The following is a 6,920-nucleotide window of genomic DNA, read 5'->3' on the forward strand; positions in this document are numbered from 1 at the left end:
GCCCTATTGGCAGGAAGGAAAGTATGTATGTGCTCACGTCTTGGAGATGAAGTTACATATTGACAAGCTGGGAGAATTGGGTGTCCAAGTCTCAAGGAAGTTGGCTGTTGACTGGGTTTTTCAATCACTTATCGAGTCATATAGTGAGTTCATTAAGGACTACTATGTGACAGACCACGACATGACCCTTATTGATCTAACATATTTGCTTGTTGCTGCTGAATCAGCAATGATTTGGCGCACTGGTAAAACAAATTTGATTGGAAGATCTACTCCCCAAACTTCCATGGAAATTGACAATGGCAACATTGGAAGTCCAGAAAAGCTTTCTCATCCCAATGGAAAGGGATCAGCCATGGTCGAGTCATTTGACCAAATGGTAAAGTGAAAGGCTAAGTCAGAGATAGTCCTTTGTACCATTCCCAAAGAGTCCATATGTTTTTGTTGCCAAGGGAAGGGGCATTGGTTGCGAAGCTGCCATATTTACCTGAAATACCGCAAGGATTGTAAAGTCAAAGCTTGACTCTACTTCAGGTAAGTCTACTGTCTTACTCTATTATGTTCCTATTTTGAGTTTCTTAATACATGATGTGACTAGGTCGCATCTTGATGTTTTGTAGAATCGAAGAAAATAGAGGAAGCTTAAGAGTAAGAGCATGATCAATCTGATCGCGAAGAGATGGATTTCGATCGCATGGTTCGATGATCAGATTCTTCAGCGGCTGCTTAAGAGTTATGATAGATCACTTAGAAATATTTAGAAACATAGTTTTCACTTGTAATTGCATTGTAAGGAAAAAAGTTTTTCCGCATTTTTTAAATAAATAAAAATTTTGTTTTATTTTATTATATCTCCTTGCAATGGCATTAGTGAAAATTGATGTTTGTATGTTTCTATGTTAGCATTATGGATTTGATTATTTCGTTTGTGGTAGTGTCAAAATTTACCAAATAAGGAAAGATTCTCTTCACCCAAGTTTCAGTTGGATAGAAACTTGGAATCATGCAACTTGAAGTGTGTGATGAATGAGAACCTTCATCGTTGGGAAATTAAGACTAATTCCTTGTTTGCATGAATATGTGAGTCAAGTGAAGGACTAGGGTATCGGGTACACTGGGTGTGCGTTGGTCAGGTCCACCACAAAGAACGATAAGACTATTCGTCATGATTTACTAAAGTTTAGTAAATATGGTTATGCTTACAAGTTTAAGTATAATGTTGAACATTGGAAAAGTTTCAATGTATGGCAGAACGAATAAGAAGAATCAAATTAGGCAGAAAGATAAAAGTTTCTCAAATCTAAAAAGATGGGAGAGTACTTTGGTATCGTGTTTTATGATCATCTTAATGATTATGGAAAACCATATCAGAATTGATCCTCTAAGGACACCTTAGTGCACTTGTATGGCTAAGAAGAGGTATCATGAATTGTTGAAATGGTTGAATCAAGAAGATGAGTCATACTTCGTTCCAAAAATAAGTCTTAGAGTCATACTCCAAGATTGTGCCTTCAGTGACATTAAATTAAGAAGGTTTATAACACTTATCAAATGTAGATTAAAATGTTTTCTGCTCTTGTATATTTGAAAGTGGTAAGTTGTGATGTCTTGGTAAGGACAAAGAGCAACTAAGGCCAATTGTGTGAAGTGTTAGTCTTGATTAAATTCCGCACTAACTCTTGAATATTTGTTTGTCAAGGAATGGTTCATGACAAGAGAATCTTATATGTCAAGAGGTCAGTGGGAGTCTTAAAGATCTTGACAAGTTTCAAGAACTAATCAAGAATAAACTGAATGTTAAACACTAGCACACGACTTGAGGTTTGTAACCTACGTGTTGACATATTCTTGTTTCTGTGCCCATTCCAGTAAAGTTGACTATGCATGTGTGTTCTATGAGTTCTCAATTGTTTGCATAACAACTAGGAAGCAATGGTAGGCCCTTGTGCTGCCAGGTGGCAAGAAATTAAGATTGAACAAGTTCAGTCGATATGAGTTTGGATTTGTCACTAACCTTGTCTTGTGATTATGGTTTTGACAAATTCACATGGACAGGAACACATACACCATAAAATCTAAGTGTCATAAGGTTTCTCTCCTATTCATGAAAATGATTGTGAGGAAATGCTTTCACTAAGTAGATTTCAAGGAGATAGCAATTGTGATATTTGCATTCTCAAAATCGATTATGATTACGACATCCGTTTTCATAATTCGAATTGTGAGGAATGGCAAAAAGTTTAAACATTTGAGACTTATTGCTGTAAGTTCTTAAAACTGTTTAGATGTGACATCTCCATTTTCACAGCCAGAAAAGACCGATTTTGTTTATGCTTGTTTGAAAATCAGAGTAACATTTTAAATAAAAGTGTTGCGGAATTTGTCCCAAAACAAAATATGATAAAGATTTATCAAAAGCATTTCCAAAGAAATGTATTTCATTAAAAGACTCGGGATGTCATGTTCGATACAGATCAAAAGCATAAACAGTACAATATAGGCCTTACTACATTATTTCATATCTACAGGCCTATATCTGTAATCCCTCATCCAAAACATCACATCTATGCTCGAGCGCCACTACCTGTAATACATGAAACTGAGTGGGTCAGGCTGATGAATCAAAGAATCAAGTATTAAACAAATCAGAGTATGAAATCAATTAAGAATGCGAGATTGAACACCAGATGTAAATATGATCTTGTTTCAGCTCTATTACGCTTTCGAATGTTTACAGAGTACAATAGACAGGTCTGTAAAAACTCTTATCTAACTCTAGTAAATATCCCTATTTATAGGGAACAGAAAGCGTACAAAAAATATACTAAGTCCTAGTCACTTAAGCTTCGAATAAAAGCGCCCTAGTAAAATACATTACAAAACATTCGAAGAGTTCAAAATACATTTCGACTAATTACAACAATTCGACCCTTACAATCTCCCCCTTTGTAATCATAGTCGAAGTACTCAATTAGTAAGAAGCTGGATGGAATACAACATCACTCTTCGAATCTCCGTGTACCAGGAGATAATCTTTTTCAGTTCTTTCTTATCTCCTTCATTGTTCTTCTTGCAATGATTCATACGAACAATTAAGTTTGTATATTGAGATGTTGAATATCTCTCCACTTCACATGCCTGGAATAAGAATCGTTTAGCTTTTCCAGCCTTGTCTTCTCCTGCGAATACCATTCCAAAAGGCTTCAGGCAGATTTCACCATCAGCATACTTTTTCAATTCTGCTTGAGTCTTCGTAGGAGCCATCGAAACTTTAATTTACATACCTTTAGCCGTAGCTAACTCCACATCTGTAAGAGCCAAGCACTCATAGTAATTTTCGATAAAAATCTTGATGTGAGCAACCCCAAGCTTGAATTCATCAGTTTCTGTGTTTTGAAGGTATGAAAATGATTTGTCTTTTAAAATTAATGCAACTTGTATAAGATCATACAAGTTCATCAATGGAAAATCTGCAACAGTAAACTCACAAATATTTCCATTTGCCCTGGCAACCACATACTTGAAATTTTGGACTGTGTTTTCGAATACCACATCCTTTTTCATACTGATCACTTTCTTGATTTTAATCAATGACCACACTTCCTTAGGGGCTTTTGCAAGAACAGCATGAAAACGAATTTTCATGTGTGTACCTTCATCATTTCCTTTAAAATTTCCTTCAGCTTTGAACTGAGGCATGATGAACATCATTTCGTTTATTGGAAAATCCAGCTGGCTTGCATCAGTATTCGTGACCAAATAACTTTGTTTTGGTTTCTTCTCAAACTTATACATGTGATTATATTGTAACATCCGGATTTTCAGGGACATTATTGTGTATGTTAATATTGAGCTTTAAGGAGGGACTCGACGAGTTGAGGGACCAACTCGCCGAGTCGAGTCAAGATTGACCGCGTGGGTTTAATGAGCGGACTCGCCGAGTAGGCACTGGGCAGAGAAAACCCTAAGTTCCGGGGTTGGAGCCTATTTAAAGGAACTTATGACCTTGGGTGCGCCTCATATCTCCTGTGAGAAACCCTAAATCGCCATTGGAGCCAAGGAAGAGTTCTTATGATGAAATCAAGTAGTTTTGGTGTGGTTTTTCAAATGAAGTGAAGGGATTCAGCTTGAAGGACCAAAGGAGGTTGTTATTCTGAGACATCTAAGCAAGGATCTCCATTTTGAGGTAGTATTTCGCCCCTTCTTTCTGTTTTGTGTAAAATCCTTGAATCTAGGGTTTTCTTTACCCTTTCTTGGATTGTATATGATGCATATGAGGTCCCAATGTGGAATAAGCTTTAGATCTAGACCTTAAGAGGTCCAGAGAGTCCAATCTTCCAGCTTTATGCAGTCCCTTTGGGGTAATGGATCTAGGTTGCCATTTTAGGAGCTATTTCTTCATATAAGGGCATAAGAGTGTTGCATGAGCTTAAAGATTGAACCTTTACGTGATTATTGGGTGTAAGAAGGTCAGATCTATAAGTTAGAGAAACAGATCTGACCTCAGAAGGTCTTTTGAGTGTTGTCATGGAAGGAACTCGCCGAGTCCATATAGGGACTCGACGAGTCGAGTCGGGTTGCCCCGCGGTTCGTGACCAGTGGTAACCCGTCGAGTGAAAGGTTAACTCGACGAGTCGAGTGAGGCTTTTTGAGGATTCAGAGGACACGCATGGACTCGCCGAGTCACTCGAGTGCACTTGACGATTCTGGTCAAAGTCTGACCATTGACTAGAGTTGACTTCAGTTGACTTGGGGTTTTGGTCAAGCTGATTCAAGAGAGGTCAGAAAGGGGTAGAATGGTCTTCTACCCATTATTAGGGATGAGAACATGAGAGGATTTTATTAGAGATGTTATCATTTTGATAGGAGGAGGCTAGGTCGGGTTATCGAGCACGAGAAGGTATCCGACATCATGTGAGGTGAGTCTTCTCACTATACATTACCTAGAGTGGGATCTATGTGCAGACCGGAGGGTCTTATGTGTTATATGTTGAGATTATGTGCATTATGATATATGTATGCTATGTGTTATATAGACTGGACCGGAAGGTCCAACGACTTACGAGGCCAAAGGGTCCTCGAGTAGACCGGACCGGAGGGTCCAACGATTCAGACCGGACTGGAGGGTCCAACGAGCTAGACCAGACCGGAGGGTCCAACGAGCTACGGGACTGGCGGGTCCCACTGAGACACATCGACCGGAGGGTCGTACCGATTTATAGCCTCGAGTGGCGTATGTGCTGTATGTGGTATTTTGGAGAACTCACTAAGCTTCGTGCTTATCGTGTTATGTGTTATGTGTTTCAGGTATCTCCGAGGATCGCGGGAAGGCACCGGCTTGATTGTACACACCAGAGAAAGAGTTATATTTTGAGGATCCTGGATAATTAATGGAGTTGTGCTTGTAAAATGAATAAACGAGATTTCTATACAAAATGTTATGAAAAGTATGTGGTTTTTAAAATGAAAAATCTGTTTGAAAAATTACGGTGTTACAAGTTGGTATCAAAGCCTTGGTTTGAGGGATTCGGATGCACCTTCGGGCGTATCTGAACTCAAACTGAGGATTTGAGGAAAATTTTTCATAAAAGAAACAATTTTTCTAAAAAGAGTAAAAGATTTTTGAGAAAATCAGAACGGAGCAGTGTGTACGATCAACCACCGCCCGAACAGTGATTTCCCAAAATACCCTTACATTATGTATTATGAGATATTATGTGATATGCTATGCATGCTAGAGATAGGCTAGGTATTTCATACTTTAGGACTAGAGTGGCCTGATTTGTGATACCTTAGCCTAGGAGTTGCTATTATATGTGATGTGCCTCGAGTATGTGCTGAGTATGAGTATCCAGCAGGAATCCTTTTAGAGAGGGATCTAAGTAGAGGAGTAATCTATGAGAGATACCTAGATGAACATTTGAGGATCCTACTGAGAGAGTAGTCAGATTCCCGCATGGGGTAAAGTTGCTTGAGTTCGGTAATATCCCTTGAGTATGAGGAGAGCAAGTGGGTAATAACCCAGAGTGGTTTTACATGTTGGTAGAGATTATTCGATGCCCGGATGCTGCTTGCTTCGTGCTTTGTGGAACTCTTGATGATGGGAGTCACCTACTAAGTGAATATGACGATATTCAGGAGGTAGATGGTTGGCATCATAAGGAGTTCTTCAGCAGCTGATGGCGGAGAAGTGTAAGAACCTAGGAAGAGCCTAGGAAAGGGTGACCCTAGTCAGATGAGTACGCTGACAGAGTAGAGCATTTCGCTGAGCAACTACTTAAGAACTCGGGGATGGTCCGTGTAGAAAGTATGGGTAGATATGGCAGGTAGTATGGGCCCGTACTACTGAAAGCAGAGGACCCATACTCGATACAGGGAACATTCCGGAGGATCTAAGTAGCAGATCGAGAGGTGATTTCATGGTTCGAGTATCATGATTTGTAGCAGACCGAGAGGTGATTTCATGGTTCGAGTACCATGATTTGTAGCAGATCAGGAGGTGATTTCATGGTTCGAGTACCATGATTTGTAGCAGATCGAGAGGTGATGTCATGGTTCGAGTACCATGATTCGTAGCGGATTGATAAGAGATAACATGGTTCGGGTACCATGATTCATAGCTAATCGAGAGGTGGCCACATGGTTCGAGTACTATGACCCTTGGCGGTTAGTGTTACTGGTTCTACCAGTTATTCCGTTGTGATTGTCTAGACTGAGATCAGATGTGAAAAAAATATGGGGCCAGAGGGCCATGATGATCGAGTTTTAGTGGAGCATCCCTTAAAAGGGAAATCGAGTTAGCTCCGAGGGATTGCTGGTGAGATGCCAGTGGGAGTCGCAAGACTAAGGGATGAGTAGGGATGGTGCGTTATGGGAGAATACGGTTTGGGCTGAGTGACCGGCCGATGGTGGGAATGTCA

The sequence above is a fragment of the Lactuca virosa genome, chromosome 5 (assembly GCF_052849685.1).
Source record: "Lactuca virosa cultivar CGN04683 chromosome 5, Lactuca_virosa_CGN04683_v6, whole genome shotgun sequence".
Taxonomy (NCBI): domain Eukaryota; kingdom Viridiplantae; phylum Streptophyta; class Magnoliopsida; order Asterales; family Asteraceae; genus Lactuca; species Lactuca virosa.